Genomic DNA, 23,657 nt, shown 5'->3' on the forward strand with positions numbered 1-23,657 from the left:
AAAAAAAGGGGTTGCCAAGCTTCCAAAAAACTACGAGTTTCCTGAAATCTCAGCACATATTTTTTCAACCAATCTTGATGACACTTTCCGGTAATGATCAGTACCCCAATCCCACTTGGCTCACCAAATTTCGTTCTTCTAGGTTAAACCGTTCATTGGCAGTAACAGTTTTAATTTTTAGGTTTCACTCTGTTTTCCTCTATATGGATACATGTAGTTGGAATTCTAAATCAAAGACGGTTTGTGCTAGCTCTTTGAAATTGACACAGTAAAGTAGTTCCAAGTTCTATCTCTGTGGTTTCTTTCCTATTGATGTAGCCCTAAGCAGAGACTGGCGCCAATCACTTTCATTGAAAGGGGTTGCCAAGCTTCCAATAACTACGAGTTTCCTGAAATCTCAGCACACATTTTTTCACCCAATCTTGATGACACTTTCAAGTAATGATCAGTACCCCGATCCCACTTGGCTCACCAAATTTCGTTCTTCTAGGTTAAACCGTTCATTGGCAGTAACAGTTTTAATTTTTAGGTTTCACTCTGTTTTCCTCTATATGGATACATGTAGTTGGAATTCTAAATCAAAGACGGTTTGTGCTAGCTCTTTGAAATTGACACAGTAAAGTAGTTCCAAGTTCTATCTCTGTGGTTTCTTTCCTATTGATGTAGCCCTAAGCAGAGACTGACGCCAATCACTTTCATGGAAAGGGGTTGCCAAGCTTCCAATAACTACGAATTTCCTGAAATCTCAGCACACATTTTTTCACCCAATCTTGATGACACTTTCAGGTAATGATCAGTACCCCAATCCCACTTGGCTCACCAAATTTCATTCTTCTAGGTTAAACCGTTCGTTGGCAGTAAGAGTTTTAATTTTTAGGTTTCACTCTGTTTTCTCCTATATGGATACATGTAGTTGGAACTCTAAATCAAACATGGTTTGTGCTAGCTCTTTGAAACTTGACACAATAAAGTAGTTCCATGTTCTATCTCTATGGTTTGTTTCCTATTGATGTAGCCCTAAGCTGAGACTGGCGCAAATCACTTTCAAGGAAAGGGGTTGCCAAGCTTCCAAAAAACTACGAGTTTCCTGAAATCTCAGCACACATTTTTTCAACCAATCTTGATGTAACTTTCCGGTAATGATCAGTACCCCAATTTCACTTGGCTCAACAAATTTCGTTCTTCTAGGTTAAACCGTTCATTGGCAGTAACAGTTTTAATTTTTAGGTTTCACTCTGTTTTCCTCTATATGGATACATGTAGTTGGAATTCTAAATCAAAGACGGTTTCTGCTAGCTCTTTGAAACTTGACACAATAAAGTAGTTCCAAGTTCTATCTCTGTGGTTTCTTTCCTATTGATGTAGCCCTATGCAGAGACTGGCGCAAATCACTTTCATGGAAAGGGGTTGCCAAGCTTCCAATAACTACGAATTTCCTGAAATCTCAGCGCACATTTTTTCACCCAATCTTGATGACACTTTCAGGTAATGATCAGTACCCCAATCCCACTTGGCTCACCAAATTTCATTCTTCTAGGTTAAACCGTTCGTTGGCAGTAAGAGTTTTAATTTTTAGGTTTCAATCTGTTTTCTCCTATATGGATACATGTAGTTGGAACTCTAAATCAAAGACGGTTTGTGCTAGCTCTTTGAAACTTTACACAATAAATTAGTTCCAAGTTCTATCTCTTTTTTTTTTTTCCTATTGATGTAGCCCTAAGCAGAGACTGGCACAAATCACTTTCATGGAAAGGGGTTGCCAAGCTTCCAAAAAACTACGAGTTTCCTGAAATCTCAGCACACTTTTTTTCACCCAATCTTGATGACACTTTCAAGTAATGATCAATACCCCAATCTCACTTGGCTCACCAAATTTCGTTCTTCGAGTTTTAACCGTTCGTTGGCATTAACAGTTTTAATTTTTAGGTTTCACTCTGTTTTCTCCTATATGGATACATGTATTTGGAACTCTAAATCAAACACGGTTTGTGCTAGCTCTTTGAAACTTGACACAATAAAGTAGTTCCAAGTTGTATCTCTATGGTTTGTTTCCTATTGATGTAGCCCTAAGCAGAGACTGGCGCAAATCACTTTCAAGGAAAGGGGTTGCCAAGCTTCCAAAAAACTACGAGTTTCCTGAAATCTCAGCACACATTTTTTCAACCAATCTTGATGACACTTTCCGGTAATGATCAGTACCCCAATCCCACTTGGCTCACCAAATTTCGTTCTTCTAGGTTAAACCGTTCATTGGCAGTAACAGTTTTAATTTTTAGGTTTCACTGTGTTTTCCTCTATATGGATACATGTAGTTGGAATTCTAAATCAAAGACGGTTTGTGCTAGCTCTTTGAAACTTGACACAATAAAGTAGTTCCAAGTTCTATCTCTGTGGTTTCTTTCCTATTGATGTAGCCCTAAGCAGAGACTGGTGCAAATCACTTTCATGGAAAGGGGTTGCCAAGCTTCCAATAACTACGAATTTCCTGAAATCTCAGCACACATTTTTTCACCCAATCTTGATGTCACTTTCAGGTAATGATCAGTACCCCAATCCCACTTGGCTCACCAAATTTCATTCTTCTAGGTTAAACCGTTCGTTGCAGTAAGAGTTTTAATTTTTAGTTTTCACTCTGTTTTCTCCTATATGGATACATATAGTTGGAACTCTAAATCAAACACGTTTTGTGCTAGCTCTTTGAAACTTGACACAATAAAGTAGTTCCAAGTTCTATCTCTATGGTTTGTTTCCTATTGATGTAGCCCTAAGCAGAGACTGGCGCCAATCACTTTCATGGAAAGGGGTTGCCAAGCTTCAAAAAAACTACGAGATTCCTGAAATCTCAGCACACTTTTTTTCACCCAATCTTGATGACACTTTCAAGTAATGATCAGTACCCCGATCCCACTTGGCTCACCAAATTTCGTTCTTCTAGATTAAACCGTTCATTGGCAGTAACAGTTTTAATTTTTAGGTTTCATTCTGTTTTCTCCTATATGGATACATGTAGTTGGAACTCTAAATTATACACGGTTTGTGCTAGCTCTTTGAATCTTGACACAATAAAGTAGTGCCAAGTTCTATCTCTATGCTTTCTTTCCTATTGATATAGCCCTAAGCAGAGACTGGCACAAATCACTTTCAAGGAAAGGGGTTGCCAAGCTTCCAAAAAACTACGAGTTTCCTGAAATCTCAGCACACATTTTTTCAACCAATCTTGATGACACTTTCCGGTAATGATCAGTACCCCAATTCCACTTGGCTCACCAAATTTCGTTCTTCTAGGTTAAACCGTTCATTGGCAGTAACAGTTTTAATTTTTAGGTTTCACTCTGTTTTCCTCTATATGGATACATGTAGTTGGAATTCTAAATCAAAGACGGTTTGTGCTAGCTCTTTGAAATTGACACAGTAAAGTAGTTCCAAGTTCTATCTCTGTGGTTTCTTTCCTATTGATGTAGCCCTAAGCAGAGACTGGCGCCAATCACTTTCATGGAAAGGGGTTGCCAAGCTTCCAATAACTACGAGTTTCCTGAAATCTCAGCACACATTTTTTCACCCAATCTTGATGACACTTTCAAGTAATGATCAGTACCCCGATCCCACTTGGCTCACCAAATTTCGTTCTTCTAGGTTAATCCGTTCATTGGCAGTAACAGTTTTAATTTTTAGGTTTCACTCTGTTTTCCTCTATATGGATACATGTAGTTGGAATTCTAAATCAAAGACGGTTTGTGCTAGCTCTTTGAAATTGACACAGTAAAGTAGTTCCAAGTTCTATCTCTGTGGTTTCTTTCCTATTGATGTAGCCCTAAGCAGAGACTGGCGCCAATCACTTTCATGGAAAGGGGTTGCCAAGCTTCCAATAACTACGAATTTCCTGAAATCTCAGCACACATTTTTTCACCCAATCTTGATGACACTTTCAGGTAATGATCAGTACCCCAATCCCACTTGGCTCACCAAATTTCATTCTTCTAGGTTAAACCGTTCGTTGGCAGTAAGAGTTTTAATTTTTAGGTTTCACTCTGTTTTCTCCTATATGGATACATGTAGTTGGAACTCTAAATCAAACACGTTTTGTGCTAGCTCTTTGAAACTTGACACAATAAAGAAGTTCCAAGTTCTATCTCTATGGTTTGTTTCCTATTGATGTAGCCCTAAGCAGAGACTGGCGCCAATCACTTTCATGGAAAGGGGTTGCCAAGCTTCCAAAAAACTACGAGATTCCTGAAATCTCAGCACACTTTTTTTCACCCAATCTTGATGACACTTTCAAGTAATGATCAGTACCCCGATCCCACTTGGCTCACCAAATTTCGTTCTTCTAGATTAAACCGTTCATTGGCAGTAACAGTTTTAATTTTTAGGTTTCATTCTGTTTTCTCCTATATGGATACATGTAGTTGGAACTCTAAATTATACACGGTTTGTGCTAGCTCTTTGAAACTTGACACAATAAAGTAGTGCCAAGTTCTATCTCTATGCTTTCTTTCCTATTGATATAGCCCTAAGCAGAGACTGGCACAAATCACTTTCAAAAAAAGGGGTTGCCAAGCTTCCAAAAAACTACGAGTTTCCTGAAATCTCAGCACATATTTTTTCAACCAATCTTGATGACACTTTCCGGTAATGATCAGTACCCCAATCCCACTTGGCTCACCAAATTTCGTTCTTCTAGGTTAAACCGTTCATTGGCAGTAACAGTTTTAATTTTTAGGTTTCACTCTGTTTTCCTCTATATGGATACATGTAGTTGGAATTCTAAATCAAAGACGGTTTGTGCTAGCTCTTTGAAATTGACACAGTAAAGTAGTTCCAAGTTCTATCTCTGTGGTTTCTTTACTATTGATGTAGCCCTAAGCAGAGACTGGCGCCAATCACTTTCATTGAAAGGGGTTGCCAAGCTTCCAATAACTACGAGTTTCCTGAAATCTCAGCACACATTTTTTCACCCAATCTTGATGACACTTTCAAGTAATGATCAGTACCCCGATCCCACTTGGCTCACCAAATTTCGTTCTTCTAGGTTAAACCGTTCATTGGCAGTAACAGTTTTAATTTTTAGGTTTCACTCTGTTTTCCTCTATATGGATACATGTAGTTGGAATTCTAAATCAAAGACGGTTTGTGCTAGCTCTTTGAAATTGACACAGTAAAGTAGTTCCAAGTTCTATCTCTGTGGTTTCTTTCCTATTGATGTAGCCCTAAGCAGAGACTGACGCCAATCACTTTCATGGAAAGGGGTTGCCAAGCTTCCAATAACTACGAATTTCCTGAAATCTCAGCACACATTTTTTCACCCAATCTTGATGACACTTTCAGGTAATGATCAGTACCCCAATCCCACTTGGCTCACCAAATTTCATTCTTCTAGGTTAAACCGTTCGTTGGCAGTAAGAGTTTTAATTTTTAGGTTTCACTCTGTTTTCTCCTATATGGATACATGTAGTTGGAACTCTAAATCAAACATGGTTTGTGCTAGCTCTTTGAAACTTGACACAATAAAGTAGTTCCATGTTCTATCTCTATGGTTTGTTTCCTATTGATGTAGCCCTAAGCTGAGACTGGCGCAAATCACTTTCAAGGAAAGGGGTTGCCAAGCTTCCAAAAAACTACGAGTTTCCTGAAATCTCAGCACACATTTTTTCAACCAATCTTGATGTAACTTTCCGGTAATGATCAGTACCCCAATTTCACTTGGCTCAACAAATTTCGTTCTTCTAGGTTAAACCGTTCATTGGCAGTAACAGTTTTAATTTTTAGGTTTCACTCTGTTTTCCTCTATATGGATACATGTAGTTGGAATTCTAAATCAAAGACGGTTTCTGCTAGCTCTTTGAAACTTGACACAATAAAGTAGTTCCAAGTTCTATCTCTGTGGTTTCTTTCCTATTGATGTAGCCCTAAGCAGAGACTGGCGCAAATCACTTTCATGGAAAGGGGTTGCCAAGCTTCCAATAACTACGAATTTCCTGAAATCTCAGCGCACATTTTTTCACCCAATCTTGATGACACTTTCAGGTAATGATCAGTACCCCAATCCCACTTGGCTCACCAAATTTCATTCTTCTAGGTTAAACCGTTCGTTGGCAGTAAGAGTTTTAATTTTTAGGTTTCACTCTGTTTTCTCCTATATGGATACATGTAGTTGGAACTCTAAATCAAAGACGGTTTGTGCTAGCTCTTTGAAACTTTACACAATAAATTAGTTCCAAGTTCTATCTCTTTTTTTTTTTCCTATTGATGTAGCCCTAAGCAGAGACTGGCACAAATCACTTTCATGGAAAGGGGTTGCCAAGCTTCCAAAAAACTACGAGTTTCCTGAAATCTCAGCACACTTTTTTTCACCCAATCTTGATGACACTTTCAAGTAATGATCAATACCCCAATCTCACTTGGCTCACCAAATTTCGTTCTTCGAGTTTTAACCGTTCGTTGGCATTAACAGTTTTAATTTTTAGGTTTCACTCTGTTTTCTCCTATATGGATACATGTATTTGGAACTCTAAATCAAACACGGTTTGTGCTAGCTCTTTGAAACTTGACACAATAAAGTAGTTCCAAGTTGTATCTCTATGGTTTGTTTCCTATTGATGTAGCCCTAAGCAGAGACTGGCGCAAATCACTTTCAAGGAAAGGGGTTGCCAAGCTTCCAAAAAACTACGAGTTTCCTGAAATCTCAGCACACATTTTTTCAACCAATCTTGATGACACTTTCCGGTAATGATCAGTACCCCAATCCCACTTGGCTCACCAAATTTCGTTCTTCTAGGTTAAACCGTTCATTGGCAGTAACAGTTTTAATTTTTAGGTTTCACTGTGTTTTCCTCTATATGGATACATGTAGTTGGAATTCTAAATCAAAGACGGTTTGTGCTAGCTCTTTGAAACTTGACACAATAAAGTAGTTCCAAGTTCTATCTCTGTGGTTTCTTTCCTATTGATGTAGCCCTAAGCAGAGACTGGTGCAAATCACTTTCATGGAAAGGGGTTGCCAAGCTTCCAATAACTACGAATTTCCTGAAATCTCAGCACACATTTTTTCACCCAATCTTGATGTCACTTTCAGGTAATGATCAGTACCCCAATCCCACTTGGCTCACCAAATTTCATTCTTCTAGGTTAAACCGTTCGTTGCAGTAAGAGTTTTAATTTTTAGTTTTCACTCTGTTTTCTCCTATATGGATACATATAGTTGGAACTCTAAATCAAACACGTTTTGTGCTAGCTCTTTGAAACTTGACACAATAAAGTAGTTCCAAGTTCTATCTCTATGGTTTGTTTCCTATTGATGTAGCCCTAAGCAGAGACTGGCGCCAATCACTTTCATGGAAAGGGGTTGCCAAGCTTCAAAAAAACTACGAGATTCCTGAAATCTCAGCACACTTTTTTTCACCCAATCTTGATGACACTTTCAAGTAATGATCAGTACCCCGATCCCACTTGGCTCACCAAATTTCGTTCTTCTAGATTAAACCGTTCATTGGCAGTAACAGTTTTAATTTTTAGGTTTCATTCTGTTTTCTCCTATATGGATACATGTAGTTGGAACTCTAAATTATACACGGTTTGTGCTAGCTCTTTGAAACTTGACACAATAAAGTAGTGCCAAGTTCTATCTCTATGCTTTCTTTCCTATTGATATAGCCCTAAGCAGAGACTGGCACAAATCACTTTCAAGGAAAGGGGTTGCCAAGCTTCCAAAAAACTACGAGTTTCCTGAAATCTCAGCACATATTTTTTCAACCAAACTTGATGACACTTTCCGGTAATGATCAGTACCCCAATCCCACTTGGCTCACCAAATTTCGTTCTTCTAGGTTAAACCGTTCATTGGCAGTAACAGTTTTAATTTTTAGGTTTCACTCTGTTTTCCTCTATATGGATACATGTAGTTGGAATTCTAAATCAAAGACGGTTTGTGCTAGCTCTTTGAAATTGACACAGTAAAGTAGTTCCAAGTTCTATCTCTGTGGTTTCTTTCCTATTGATGTAGCCCTAAGCAGAGACTGGCGCCAATCACTTTCATTGAAAGGGGTTGCCAAGCTTCCAATAACTACGAGTTTCCTGAAATCTCAGCACACATTTTTTCACCCAATCTTGATGACACTTTCAAGTAATGATCAGTACCCCGATCCCACTTGGCTCACCAAATTTCGTTCTTCTAGGTTAAACCGTTCATTGGCAGTAACAGTTTTAATTTTTAGGTTTCACTCTGTTTTCCTCTATATGGATACATGTAGTTGGAATTCTAAATCAAAGACGGTTTGTGCTAGCTCTTTGAAATTGACACAGTAAAGTAGTTCCAAGTTCTATCTCTGTGGTTTCTTTCCTATTGATGTAGCCCTAAGCAGAGACTGACGCCAATCACTTTCATGGAAAGGGGTTGCCAAGCTTCCAATAACTACGAATTTCCTGAAATCTCAGCACACATTTTTTCACCCAATCTTGATGACACTTTCAGGTAATGATCAGTACCCCAATCCCACTTGGCTCACCAAATTTCATTCTTCTAGGTTAAACCGTTCGTTGGCAGTAAGAGTTTTAATTTTTAGGTTTCACTCTGTTTTCTCCTATATGGATACATGTAGTTGGAACTCTAAATCAAACATGTTTTGTGCTAGCTCTTTGAAACTTGACACAATAAAGTAGTTCCATGTTCTATCTCTATGGTTTGTTTCCTATTGATGTAGCCCTAAGCTGAGACTGGCGCAAATCACTTTCAAGGAAAGGGGTTGCCAAGCTTCCAAAAAACTACGAGTTTCCTGAAATCTCAGCACACATTTTTTCAACCAATCTTGATGAAACTTTCCGGTAATGATCAGTACCCCAATCCCACTTGGCTCACCAAATTTCGTTCTTCTAGGTTAAACCGTTCATTGGCAGTAACAGTTTTAATTTTTAGGTTTCACTCTGTTTTCCTCTATATGGATACATGTAGTTGGAATTCTAAATCAAAGACGGTTTCTGCTAGCTCTTTGAAACTTGACACAATAAAGTAGTTCCAAGTTCTATCTCTGTGGTTTCTTTCCTATTGATGTAGCCCTAAGCAGAGACTGGAGCAAATCACTTTCATGGAAAGGGGTTGCCAAGCTTCCAATAACTACGAATTTCCTGAAATCTCAGCACACATTTTTTCACCCAATCTTGATGACACTTTCAGGTAATGATCAGTACCCCAATCCCACTTGGCTCACCAAATTTCATTCTTCTAGGTTAAACCGTTCGTTGGCAGTAAGAGTTTTAATTTTTAGGTTTCACTCTGTTTTCTCCTATATGGATACATGTAGTTGGAACTCTAAATCAAAGACGGTTTGTGCTAGCTCTTTGAAACTTTACACAATAAATTAGTTCCAAGTTCTATCTCTTTTTTTTTTTTTCCTATTGATGTAGCCCTAAGCAGAGACTGGCACAAATCACTTTCATGGAAAGGGGTTGCCAAGCTTCCAAAAAACTACGAGTTTCCTGAAATCTCAGCACACTTTTTTTCACCCAATCTTGATGACACTTTCAAGTAATGATCAATACCCCAATCTCACTTGGCTCACCAAATTTCGTTCTCCGAGTTTTAACCGTTCGTTGGCATTAACAGTTTTAATTTTTAGGTTTCACTCTGTTTTCTCCTATATGGATACATGTATTTGGAACTCTAAATCAAACACGGTTTGTGCTAGCTCTTTGAAACTTGACACAATAAAGTAGTTCCAAGTTGTATCTCTATGGTTTGTTTCCTATTGATGTAGCCCTAAGCAGAGACTGGCGCAAATCACTTTCAAGGAAAGGGGTTGCCAAGCTTCCAAAAAACTACGAGTTTCCTGAAATCTCAGCACACATTTTTTCAACCAATCTTGATGACACTTTCCGGTAATGATCAGTACCCCAATCCCACTTGGCTCACCAAATTTCGTTCTTCTAGGTTAAACCGTTCATTGGCAGTAACAGTTTTAATTTTTAGGTTTCACTCTGTTTTCCTCTATATGGATACATGTAGTTGGAACTCTAAATCAAAGACGGTTTGTGCTAGCTATTTGAAACTTGACACAGTAAAGTAGTTCCAAGTTCTATCTCTATGGTTTTTTCCTATTGATGTAGCCCTAAGCAGAGACTGGCGCCAATCACTTTCATGGAAAGGGTTGCCAAGCTTCCAAAAAACTACTAGTTTCCTGAAATCTCAGCACACATTTTTTCAACCAATCTTGATGACACTTTCCGGTAATGATCAGTACCCCAATCCCACTTGGCTCACCAAATTTCGTTCTTCTAGGTTAAACCGTTCATTGGCAGTAACAGTTTTAATTTTTAGGTTTCACTCTGTTTTCCTCTATATGGATACATGTAGTTGGAACTCTAAATCATAGACGGTTTGTGCTAGCTCTTTGAAACTTGACACAGTAAAGTAGTTCCAAGTTCTATCTCTATGGTATGTTTCCTATTGATGTAGCCCTAAGCAGAGACTGGTGCCAATCACTTTCATGGAAAGGGGTTGCCAAGCTTCCAAAAAAACTACGAGTTTCCTGAAATCTCAGCACACTTTTTTTCACCCAATCTTGATGACACTTTCAAGTAATGATCAGTACCCCGATCCCACTTGGCTCACCAAATTTCGTTCTTCTAGATTAAACCGTTCATTGGCAGTAACAGTTTTAATTTTTAGGTTTCACTCTGTTTTCTCCTATATGGATACATGTAGTTGGAACTCTAAATCAAACACGGTTTGTGCTAGCTCTTTGAAACTTGACACAATAAAGTAGTTCCAAGTTCTCTCTCTATGGTTTGTTTCCTATTGATGTAGCCCTAAGCAGAGACTGGCGCAAATCACTTTCATGGAAAGGGGTTGCCAAGCTTCCAAAAAACTACGAGTTTCCTGAAATCTCAGCACACATTTTTTCAACCAATCTTGATGACACTTTCCGGTAATGATCAGTACCCCAATCCCACTTGGCTCACCAAATTTCGTTCTTCTAGGTTAAACCGTTCATTGGCAGTAACAGTTTTAATTTTTAGGTTTCACTCTGTTTTCCTCTATATGGATACATGTAGTTGGAACTCTAAATCAAACACGGTTTGTGCTAGCTCTTTGAAACTTGACACAATAAAGTAGTTCCAAGTTCTCTCTCTATGGTTTGTTTCCTATTGATGTAGCCCTAAGCAGAGACTGGCGCAAATCACTTTCAAGGAAAGGGGTTGCCAAGCTTCCAAAAAACTACGAGTTTCCTGAAATCTCAGCACACATTTTTTCAACCAATCTTGATGACACTTTCCGGTAATGATCAGTACCCCAATCCCACTTGGCTCACCAAATTTCGTTCTTCTAGGTTAAACCGTTCATTGGCAGTAACAGTTTTAATTTTTAGGTTTCACTCTGTTTTCTCCTATATGTATACATGTAGTTGGAACTCTAAATCATAGACGGTTTGTGCTAGCTCTTTGAAACTTGACACAATAAATTAGTTCCAAGTTCTATCTCTATGTTTTTTTTCCTATTGATGTAGCCCTAAGCAGAGACTGGCGCCAATCACTTTCATGGAAAGGGGTTGCCAAGCTTCCAATAACTACGAGTATCCTAAAATCTCAGCACACATTTTTTCACCCAATCTTGATGACACTTTCAGGTAATGATCAGTACCCCAATCCCACTTGTCTCACCAAATTTCATTCTTCTAGGTTAAACCGTTCGTTGGCATTAACAGTTTTAATTTTTAGGTTTCACTCTGTTTTCTCCTATATGGATACATGCATTTGGAACTCTAAATCAAACACGGTTTGTGCTAGCTCTTTGAAACTTGACACAATAAAGTAGTTCCAAGTTCTATCTCTATGGTTTGTTTCCTATTGATGTAGCCCTAAGCAGAGACTGGCGCAAATCACTTTCAAGGAAAGGGGTTGCCAAGCTTCCAAAAAACTACGAGTTTCCTGAAATCTCAGCACACATTTTTTCAACCAATCTTGATGACACTTTCCGGTAATGATCAGTACCCCAATCCCACTTGGCTCACCAAATTTCGTTCTTCTAGGTTAAACCGTTCATTGGCAGTAACAGTTTTAATTTTTAGGTTTCACTCTGTTTTCTCCTATATGTATACATGTAGTTGGAACTCTAAATCATAGACGGTTTGTGCTAGCTCTTTGAAACTTGACACAATAAATTAGTTCCAAGTTCTATCTCTATGTTTTTTTTCCTATTGATGTAGCCCTAAGCAGAGACTGGCGCCAATCACTTTCATGGAAAGGGGTTGCCAAGCTTCCAATAACTACGAGTTTCCTAAAATCTCAGCACACATTTTTTCACCCAATCTTGATGACACTTTCAGGTAATGATCAGTACCCCAATCCCACTTGTCTCACCAAATTTCATTCTTCTAGGTTAAACCGTTCGTTGGCATTAACAGTTTTAATTTTTAGGTTTCACTCTGTTTTCTCCTATATGGATACATGCATTTGGAACTCTAAATCAAACACGGTTTGTGCTAGCTCTTTGAAACTTGACACAATAAAGTAGTTCCAAGTTCTATCTCTATGGTTTGTTTCCTATTGATGTAGCCCTAAGCAGAGACTGGCGCAAATCACTTTCAAGGAAAGGGGTTGCCAAGCTTCCAAAAAACTACGAGTTTCCTGAAATCTCAGCACACATTTTTTCAACCAATCTTGATGACACTTTCCGGTAACGATCAGTACCCCAATCCCACTTGGCTCACCAAATTTCGTTCTTCTAGGTTAAACCGTTCATTGGCAGTAACAGTTTTAATTTTTAGGTTTCACTGTGTTTTCCTCTATATGGATACATGTAGTTGGAATTCTAAATCAAAGACGATTTGTGCTAGCTCTTTGAAACTTGACAGAATAAAGTAGTTCCAAGTTCTATCTCTGTGGTTTCTTTCCTATTGATGTAGCCCTAAGCAGAGACTGGCGCAAATCACTTTCATGGAAAGGGGTTGCCAAGCTTCCAATAACTACGAATTTCCTGAAATCTCAGCACACATTTTTTCACCCAATCTTGATGACACTTTCAGGTAATGATCAGTACCCCAATCCCACTTGGCTAACCAAATTTCATTCTTCTAGGTTAAACCGTTCGTTGGCAGTAAGAGTTTTAATTTTTAGGTTTCACTCTGTTTTCTCCTATATGGATACATGTAGTTGGAACTCTAAATCAAACACGGTTTGTGCTAGCTCTTTGAAACTTGACACAATAAATTAGTTCCAAGTTCTATCTCTATGGTTTGTTTTCTATTGATGTAGCCCTAAGCAGAGACTGGCGCCAATCACTTTCATGGAAAGGGGTTGCCAAGCTTCCAATAACTACGAGTTTCCTGAAATCTCAGCACACATTTTTTCACCCAATCTTGATCACACTTTCCGGTAATGATCAGTACCCCAATCCCACTTGGCTCACCAAATTTCATTCTTCTAGGTTAAACCGTTCGTTGCAGTAAGAGTTTTAATTTTTAGTTTTCACTCTGTTTTCTCCTATATGGATACATATAGTTGGAACTCTAAATCAAACACGTTTTGTGCTAGCTCTTTGAAACTTGACACAATAAAGTAGTTCCAAGTTCTATCTCTATGGTTTGTTTCCTATTGATGTAGCCCTAAGCAGAGACTGGCGCCAATCACTTTCATGGAAAGGGGTTGCCAAGCTTCCAAAAAACTACGAGTTTCCTGAAATCTCAGCACACTTTTTTTCACCCAATCTTGATGACACTTTCAAGTAATGATCAATACCCCAATCTCACTTGGCTCACCAAATTTCGTTCTTCGAGTTTTAACCGTTCGTTGGCATTAACAGTTTTAATTTTTAGGTTTCACTCTGTTTTCTCCTATATGGATACATGTATTTGGAACTCTAAATCAAACACGGTTTGTGCTAGCTCTTTGAAACTTGACACAATAAAGTAGTTCCAAGTTCTATCTCTATGGTTTGTTTCCTATTGATGTAGCCCTAAGCAGAGACTGGCGCAAATCACTTTCAAGGAAAGGGGTTGCCAAGCTTCCAAAAAACTACGAGTTTCCTGAAATCTCAGCACACATTTTTTCAACCAATCTTGATGACACTTTCCGGTAACGATCAGTACCCCAATCCCACTTGGCTCACCAAATTTCGTTCTTCTAGGTTAAACCGTTCATTGGCAGTAACAGTTTTAATTTTTAGGTTTCACTGTGTTTTCCTCTATATGGATACATGTAGTTGGAATTCTAAATCAAAGACGATTTGTGCTAGCTCTTTGAAACTTGACAGAATAAAGTAGTTCCAAGTTCTATCTCTGTGGTTTCTTTCCTATTGATGTAGCCCTAAGCAGAGACTGGCGCAAATCACTTTCATGGAAAGGGGTTGCCAAGCTTCCAATAACTACGAATTTCCTGAAATCTCAGCACACATTTTTTCACCCAATCTTGATGACACTTTCAGGTAATGATCAGTACCCCAATCCCACTTGGCTAACCAAATTTCATTCTTCTAGGTTAAACCGTTCGTTGGCAGTAAGAGTTTTAATTTTTAGGTTTCACTCTGTTTTCTCCTATATGGATACATGTAGTTGGAACTCTAAATCAAACACGGTTTGTGCTAGCTCTTTGAAACTTGACACAATAAATTAGTTCCAAGTTCTATCTCTATGGTTTTTTCCTATTGATGTAGCCCTAAGCAGAGACTGGCGCCAATCACTTTCATGGAAAGGGTTGCCAAGCTTCCAAAAAACTACGAGTTTCCTGAAATCTCAGCACACATTTTTTCAACCAATCTTGATGACACTTTCCGGTAATGATCAGTACCCCAATCCCACTTGGCTCACCAAATTTCGTTCTTCTAGGTTAAACCGTTCATTGGCAGTAACAGTTTTAATTTTTAGGTTTCACTCTGTTTTCCTCTATATGGATACATGTAGTTGGAACTCTAAATCAAAGACGGTTTGTGCTAGCTCTTTGAAACTTGACACAGTAAAGTAGTTCCAAGTTCTATCTCTATGCTTTGTTTCCGATTGATGTAGCCCTAAGCAGAGACTGGTGCCAATCACTTTCATGGAAAGGGGTTGCCAAGCTTCCAAAAATACTACGAGTTTCCTGAAATCTCAGCACACTTTTTTTCACCCAATCTTGATGACACTTTCAAGTAATGATCAGTACCCCGATCCCACTTGGCTCACCAAATTTCGTTCTTCTAGATTAAACAGTTCATTGGCAGTAACAGTTTTAATTTTTAGGTTTCACTCTGTTTTCTCCTATATGGATACATGTAGTTGGAACTCTAAATCAAACACGGTTTGTGCTAGCTCTTTGAAGCTTGACACAATAAAGTAGTGCCAAGTTCTATCTCTATGCTTTCTTTCCTATTGATATAGCCCTAAGCAGAGACTGGCGCAAATCACTTTCATGGAAAGGGGTTGCCAAGCTTCCAAAAAACTACGAGTTTCCTGAAATCTCAGCACACATTTTTTCAACCAATCTTGATGACACTTTCCAGTAATGATCAGTACACCAATCCCACTTGGCTCACCAAATTTCGTTCTTCTAGGTTAAACCGTTCATTGGCAGTAACAGTTTTAATTTTTAGGTTTCACTCTGTTTTCTCCTATGTGTATACATGTAGTTGGAACTCAAAATCATAGACGGTTTGTGCTAGCGCTTTGAAACTTGACACAATAAATTAGTTCCAAGTTCTATCTCTATGGTTTTTTTCCTATTGATGTAGCCCTAAGCAGAGACTGGCACAAATCACTTTCATGGAAAGGGGTTGCCAAGCTTCCAAAAAACTACGAGTTTCCTGAAATCTCAGCACACTTTTTTTCACCCAATCTTGATGACACTTTCAAGTAATGATCAATACCCCAATCCCACATGGCTCACCAAATTTCGTTCTTCTAGGTTAAACCGTTCGTTGGCATTAACAGTTTTAATTTTTAGGTTTCACTCTGTTTTCTCCTATATGGATACATGTATTTGGAACTCTAAATCAAACACGGTTTGTGCTAGCTCTTTGAAACTTGACACAATAAAGTAGTTCCAAGTTCTCTCTCTATGGTTTGTTTCCTATTGATGTAGCCCTAAGCAGAGACTGGCGCAAATCACTTTAAAGGAAAGGGGTTGCCAAGCTTCCAAAAAACTACGAGTTTCCTGAAATCTCAGCACACATTTTTTCAACCAATCTTGATGACACTTTCCGGTAATGATCAGTACCCCAATCCCACTTGGCTCACCAAATTTCGTTCTTCTAGGTTAAACCGTTCATTGGCAGTAACAGTTTTAATTTTTAGGTTTCACTCTGTTTTCCTCTATATGGATACATGTAGTTGGAACTCTAAATCATAGACGGTTTGTGCTAGCTCTTTGAAACTTGACACAATAAATTAGTTCCAAGTTCTATCTCTATGGTTTTTTTCCTATTGATGTAGCCCTAAGCAGAGACTGGCGCCAATCACTTTCATGGAAAGGGGTTGCCAAGCTTCCAATAACTACGAGTTTCCTAAAATCTCAGCACACATTTTTTCACCCAATCTTGATGACACTTTCAGGTAATGATCAGTACCCCAATCACACTTGTCTCACCAAATTTCATTCTTCTAGGTTAAACCGTTCGTTGGCATTAACAGTTTTAATTTTTAGGTTTCACTCTGTTTTCTCCTATATGGATACATGCATTTGGAACTCTAAATCAAACACGGTTTGTGCTAGCTCTTTGAAACTTGACACAATAAAGTAGTTCCAAGTTCTATCTCTATGGTTTGTTTCCTATTGATGTAGCCCTAAGCAGAGACTGGCGCAAATCACTTTCAAGGAAAGGGGTTGCCAAGCTTCCAAAAAACTACGAGTTTCCTGAAATCTCAGCACACATTTTTTCAACCAATCTTGATGACACTTTCCGGTAACGATCAGTACCCCAATCCCACTTGGCTCACCAAATTTCGTTCTTCTAGGTTAAACCGTTCATTGGCAGTAACAGTTTTAATTTTTAGGTTTCACTCTGTTTTCCTCTATATGGATACATGAATTTGGAATTCTAAATCAAAGACGGTTTGTGCTAGCTCTTTGAAACTTGACACAATAAAGTAGTTCCAAGTTCTATCTCTGTGGTTTCTTTCCTATTGATGTAGCCCTAAGCAGAGACTGGCGCAAATCACTTTCATGGAAAGGGGTTGCCAAGCTTCCAATAACTACGAATTTCCTGAAATCTCAGCACACATTTTTTCACCCAATCTTGATGACACTTTCAGGTAATGATCAGTACCCCAATCCCACTTGGCTCACCAAATTTCATTCTTTTAGGTTAAACCGTTCGTTGGCAGTAAGAGTTTTAATTTTTAGGTTTCACTCTGTTTTCTCCTATATGGATACATGTAGTTGGAACGCTAAATCAAACACGGTTTGTGCTAGCTCTTTGAAACTTGACACAATAAAGTAGTTCCAAGTTCTATCTCTATGGTTTGTTTCCTATTGATGTAGCCCTAAGCAGAGACTGGCGCCAATCACTTTCATGGAAAGGGGTTGCCAAGCTTCCAAAAAACTATGAGTTTCCTGAAATCTCAGCACACTTTTTTTCACCCAATCTTGATGACACTTTCAAGTAATGATCAGTACTCCGATCCCACTTGGCTCACCAAATTTCGTTCTTCTAGATTAAACCGTTCATTGGCAGTAACAGTTTTAATTTTTAGGTTTCACTCTGTTTTCTCCTATATGTATACATGTAGTTGGAACTCTAAATCATAGACGGTTTGTGCTAGCTCTTTGAAACTTGACACAATAAATTAGTGCCAAGTTCTATCTCTATGGTTTTTTTTCCTATTGATGTAGCCCTAAGCAGAGACTGGCACAAATCACTTTCATGGAAAGGGGTTGCCAAGCTTCCAATAAGTACGAGTTTCCTGAAATCTCAGCACACATTTTTTCACCCAATCTTGATCACACTTTCCGGTAATGATCAGTACCCCAATCCCACTTGGCTCACCAAATTTTATTCTCCTAGCTTAAACCGTTCATTGGCAGTAACAGTTTTAATTTTTAGGTTTCACTCTGTTTTCCTCTATATGGATACATGTTGTTGGAACTCTAAATCAAAGACGGTTTGTGCTAGCTCTTTGAAACTTGACACAATAACTTAGTTCCAAGTTCTATCTCTATGGTTTTTTCCTATTGATGTAGCCCTAAGCAGAGACTGGCGCCAATCACTTTCATGGAAAGGGTTGCCAAGCTTCCAAAAAACTACGAGTTTCCTGAAATCTCAGCACACATTTTTTCAACCAATCTTGATGACACCTTCCGGTAATGATCAGTACCCCAATCCCACTTGGCTCACCAAATTTCGTTCTTCTAGGTTAAACCGTTCATTGGCAGTAACAGTTTAAATTTTTAGGTTTCACTCTGTTTTCCTCTATATGGATACATGTAGTTGGAACTCTAAATCAAAGACGGTTTGTGCTAGCTCTTTGAAACTTGACACAGTAAAGTATTTCCAAGTTCTATCTCTATGGTATGTTTCCTATTGATGTAGCCCTAAGCAGAGACTGGTGCCAATCACTTTCATGGAAAGGGGTTGCCAAGCTTCCAAAAAAACTACGAGTTTCCTGAAATCTCAGCACACTTTTTCTCACCCAATCTTGATGACACTTTCAAGTAATGATCAGTATCCCGATCCCACTTGGCTCACCAAATTTCGTTCTTCTAGATTAAACCGTTCATTGGCAGTAACAGTTTTAATTTTTAGGTTTCACTCTGTTTTCTCCTATATGGATACATGTAGTTGGAACTCTAAATCAAACACGGTTTGTGCTAGCTCTTTGAAACTTGACACAATAAAGTAGTGCCAAGTTCTATCTCTATGCTTTCTTTCCTATTGATATAGCCCTAAGCAGAGACTGGCGCAAATCACTTTCATGGAAAGGGGTTGCCAAGCTTCCAAAAAACTACGAGTTTCCTGAAATCTCAGCACACATTTTTTCAACCAATCTTGATGACACTTTCCAGTAATAATCAGTACACCAATCCCACTTGGCTCACCAAATTTCGTTCTTCTAGGTTAAACCGTTCATTCGCAGTAACAGTTTTAATTTTTAGGTTTCACTCTGTTTTCTCCTATATGTATACATGTAGTTGGAACTCAAAATCATAGACGGTTTGTGCTAGCTCTTTGAAACTTGACACAATAAATTAGTTCCAAGTTCTATCTCTATGGTTTTTTTCCTATTGATGTAGCCCTAAGCAGAGACTGGCACAAATCACTTTCATGGAAAGGGGTTGCCAAGCTTCCAAAAAACTACGAGTTTCCTGAAATCTCAGCACACTTTTTTTCACCCAATCTTGATGACACTTTCAAGTAATGATCAATACCCCAATCCCACATGGCTGACCAAATTTCGTTCTTCTAGGTTAAACCGTTCGTTGGCATTAACAGTTTTAATTTTTAGGTTTCACTCTGTTTTCTCCTATATGGATACATGTATTTGGAACTCTAAATCAAACACGGTTTGTGCTAGCTCTTTGAAACTTGACACAAGAAAGTAGTTCCAAGTTCTCTCTCTATGGTTTGTTTCCTATTGATGTAGCCCTAAGCAGAGACTGGCGCAAATCACTTTAAAGGAAAGGGGTTGCCAAGCTTCCAAAAAACTACGAGTTTCCTGAAATCTCAGCACACATTTTTTCAACCAATCTTGATGACACTTTCCGGTAATGATCAGTACCCCAATCCCACTTGGCTCACCAAATTTCGTTCTTCTAGGTTAAACCGTTCATTGGCAGTAACAGTTTTAATTTTTAGGTTTCACTCTGTTTTCCTCTATATGGATACATGTAGTTGGAACTCTAAATCAAACACGGTTTGTGCTAGCTCTTTGAAACTTGACACAGTAAAGTAGTTCCAAGTTCTATCTCTATGGTTTGTTTCCTATTGATGTAACCCTAAGCAGAGACTGGCGCAAATCACTTTCAAGGAAAGGGGTTGCCAAGCTTCCAAAAAACTACGAGTTTCCTGAAATCTCAGCACACATTTTTTCAACCAATCTTGATGACACTTTCCGGTAATGATCAGTACCCCAATCCCACTTGGCTCACCAAATTTCGATCTTCTAGGTTAAACCGTTCATTGGCAGTAACAGTTTTAATTTTTAGGTTTCACTCTGTTTTCTCCTATATGTATACATGTAGTTGGAACTCTAAATCATAGACGGTTTGTGCTAGCTCTTTGAAACTTGACACAATAAATTAGTTCCAAGTTCTATCTCTATGTTTTTTTTCCTATTGATGTAGCCCTAAGCAGAGACTGGCGCCAATCACTTTCATGGAAAGGGGTTGCCAAGCTTCCAATAACTACGAGTTTCCTGAAATCTCAGCACACATTTTTTCACCCAATCTTGATGACACTTTCAGGTAATGATCAGTACCCCAATCCCACTTGTCTCACCAAATTTCATTCTTCTAGGTTAAACCGTTCGTTGGCATTAACAGTTTTAATTTTTAGGTTTCACTCTGTTTTCTCCTATATGGATACATGCATTTGGAACTCTAAATCAAACACGGTTTGTGCTAGCTCTTTGAAACTTGACACAATAAAGTAGTTCCAAGTTCTATCTCTATGGTTTGTTTCCTATTGATGTAGCCCTAAGCAGAGACTGGCGCAAATCACTTTCAAGGAAAGGGGTTGTCAAGCTTCCAAAAAACTACGAGTTTCCTGAAATCTCAGCACACATTTTTTCAACCAATCTTGATGACACTTTCTGGTAATGATCAGTACCCCAATCCCACTTGGCTCACCAAATTTCGTTCTTCTAGGTTAAACCATTCATTGGCAGTAACAGTTTTAATTTTTAGGTTTCTCTCTGTTTTCCTCTATATGGATACATGAATTTGGAATTCTAAATCAAAGACGGTTTGTGCTAGCTCTTTGAAACTTGACACAATAAAGTAGTTCCAAGTTCTATCTCTATGGTTTGTTTCCTATTGATGTAGCCCTAAGCAGAGACTGGCGCCAATCACTTTCATGGAAAGGGGATGCCAAGCTTCCAAAAAACTACGAGTTTCCTGAAATCTCAGCACACTTTTTTTCACCCAATCTTGATGACACTTTCAAGTAATGATCAGTACCCCGATCCCACTTGGCTCACCAAATTTCGTTCTTCTAGATTAAACCGTTCATTGGCAGTAACAGTTTTAATTTTTAGGTTTCACTCTGTTTTCTCCTATATGTATACATGTAGTTGGAACTCTAAATCATAGACGGTTTGTACTAGCTCTTTGAAACTTGACACAATAAATTAGTGCCAAGTTCTATCTCTATGGTTTTTTTTCCTATTGATGTAGCCCTAAGCAGAGACTGGCACAAATCACTTTCATGGAAAGGGGTTGCAAAGCTTCCAATAACTACGAGTTTCCTGAAATCTCAGCACACATTTTTTCACCCAATCTTGATCACACTTTCCGGTAATGATCAGTACCCCAATCCCACTTGGCTCACCAAATTTTATTCTCCTAGCTGAAACCGTTCATTGGCAGTAACAGTTTTAATTTTTAGGTTTCGCTCTGTTTTCCTCTATATGGATACATGTAGTTGGAACTCTAAATCAAAGACGGTTTGTGCTAGCTCTTTGAAACTTGACACAATAACTTAGTTCCAAGTTCTATCTCTATGGTTTTTTCCTATTGATGTAGCCCTAAGCAGAGACTGGCGCCAATCACTTTCATGGAAAGGGTTGCCAAGCTTCCAAAAAACTACGAGTTTCCTGAAATCTCAGCACACATTTTTTCAACCAATCTTGATGACACTTTCCGGTAATGATCAGTACCCCAATCCCACTTGGCTCACCAAATTTCGTTCTTCTAGGTTAAACCGTTCATTGGCAGTAACAGTTTTAATTTTTAGGTTTCACTCTGTTTTCCTCTATATGGATACATGTAGTTGGAACTCTAAATCAAAGACGGTTTGTGCTAGCTCTTTGAAACTTGACACAGTAAAGTAGTTCCAAGTTCTATCTCTATGGTATGTTTCCTATTGATGTAGCCCTAAGCAGAGACTGGTGCCAATCACTTTCATGGAAAGGGGTTGCCAAGCTTCCAAAAAAACTACGAGTTTCCTGAAATCTCAGCACACTTTTTTTCACCCAATCTTGATGACACTTTCAAGTAATGATCAGTACCCCGATCCCACTTGGCTCACCAAATTTCGTTCTTCTAGATTAAACCGTTCATTGGCAGTAACAGTTTTAATTTTTAGGTTTCACTCTGTTTTCTCCTATATGGATACATGTAGTTGGAACTCTAAATCAAACACGGTTTGTGCTAGCTCTTTGAAACTTGACACAATAAAGTAGTTCCAAGTTCTATCTCTATGCTTTCTTTCCTATTAATATAGCCCTAAGCAGAGACTGGCGCAAATCACTTTCATGGAAAGGGGTTGCCAAGCTTCCAAAAAACTACGAGTTTCCTGAAATCTCAGCACACATTTTTTCAACCAATCTTGATGACACTTTCCAGTAATGATCAGTACACCAATCCCACTTGGCTCACCAAATTTCGTTCTTCTAGGTTAAACCATTCATTGGCAGTAACAGTTTTAATTTTTAGGTTTCACTCTGTTTTCCTCTATATGGATACATGTAGTTGGAACTCTAAATCAAACACGGTTTGTGCTAGCTCTTTGAAACTTGACACAATAAATTAGTTCCAAGTTCTATCTCTATGGTTTGTTTTCTATTGATGTAGCCCTAAGCAGAGACTGGCGCCAATCACTTTCATGGAAAGGGGTTGCCAAGCTTCCAATAACTACGAGTTTCCTGAAATCTCAGCACACATTTTTTCACCCAATCTTGATCACACTTTCCGGTAATGATCAGTACCCCAATCCCACTTGGCTCACCAAATTTCATTCTTCTAGGTTAAACCGTTCGTTGCAGTAAGAGTTTTAATTTTTAGTTTTCACTCTGTTTTCTCCTATATGGATACATATAGTTGGAACTCTAAATCAAACACGTTTTGTGCTAGCTCTTTGAAACTTGACACAATAAAGTAGTTCCAAGTTCTATCTCTATGGTTTGTTTCCTATTGATGTAGCCCTAAGCAGAGACTGGCGCCAATCACTTTCATGGAAAGGGGTTGCCAAGCTTCCAAAAAACTACGAGTTTCCTGAAATCTCAGCACACTTTTTTTCACCCAATCTTGATGACACTTTCAAGTAATGATCAATACCCCAATCTCACTTGGCTCACCAAATTTCGTTCTTCGAGTTTTAACCGTTCGTTGGCATTAACAGTTTTAATTTTTAGGTTTCACTCTGTTTTCTCCTATATGGATACATGTATTTGGAACTCTAAATCAAACACGGTTTGTGCTAGCTCTTTGAAACTTGACACAATAAAGTAGTTCCAAGTTCTATCTCTATGGTTTGTTTCCTATTGATGTAGCCCTAAGCAGAGACTGGCGCAAATCACTTTCAAGGAAAGGGGTTGCCAAGCTTCCAAAAAACTACGAGTTTCCTGAAATCTCAGCACACATTTTTTCAACCAATCTTGATGACACTTTCCGGTAACGATCAGTACCCCAATCCCACTTGGCTCACCAAATTTCGTTCTTCTAGGTTAAACCGTTCATTGGCAGTAACAGTTTTAATTTTTAGGTTTCACTGTGTTTTCCTCTATATGGATACATGTAGTTGGAATTCTAAATCAAAGACGATTTGT

Source organism: Spermophilus citellus (assembly GCF_964194105.1).
Source record: "Spermophilus citellus genome assembly, chromosome: 8".
Classification (NCBI taxonomy): Eukaryota; Metazoa; Chordata; class Mammalia; order Rodentia; family Sciuridae; genus Spermophilus; species Spermophilus citellus.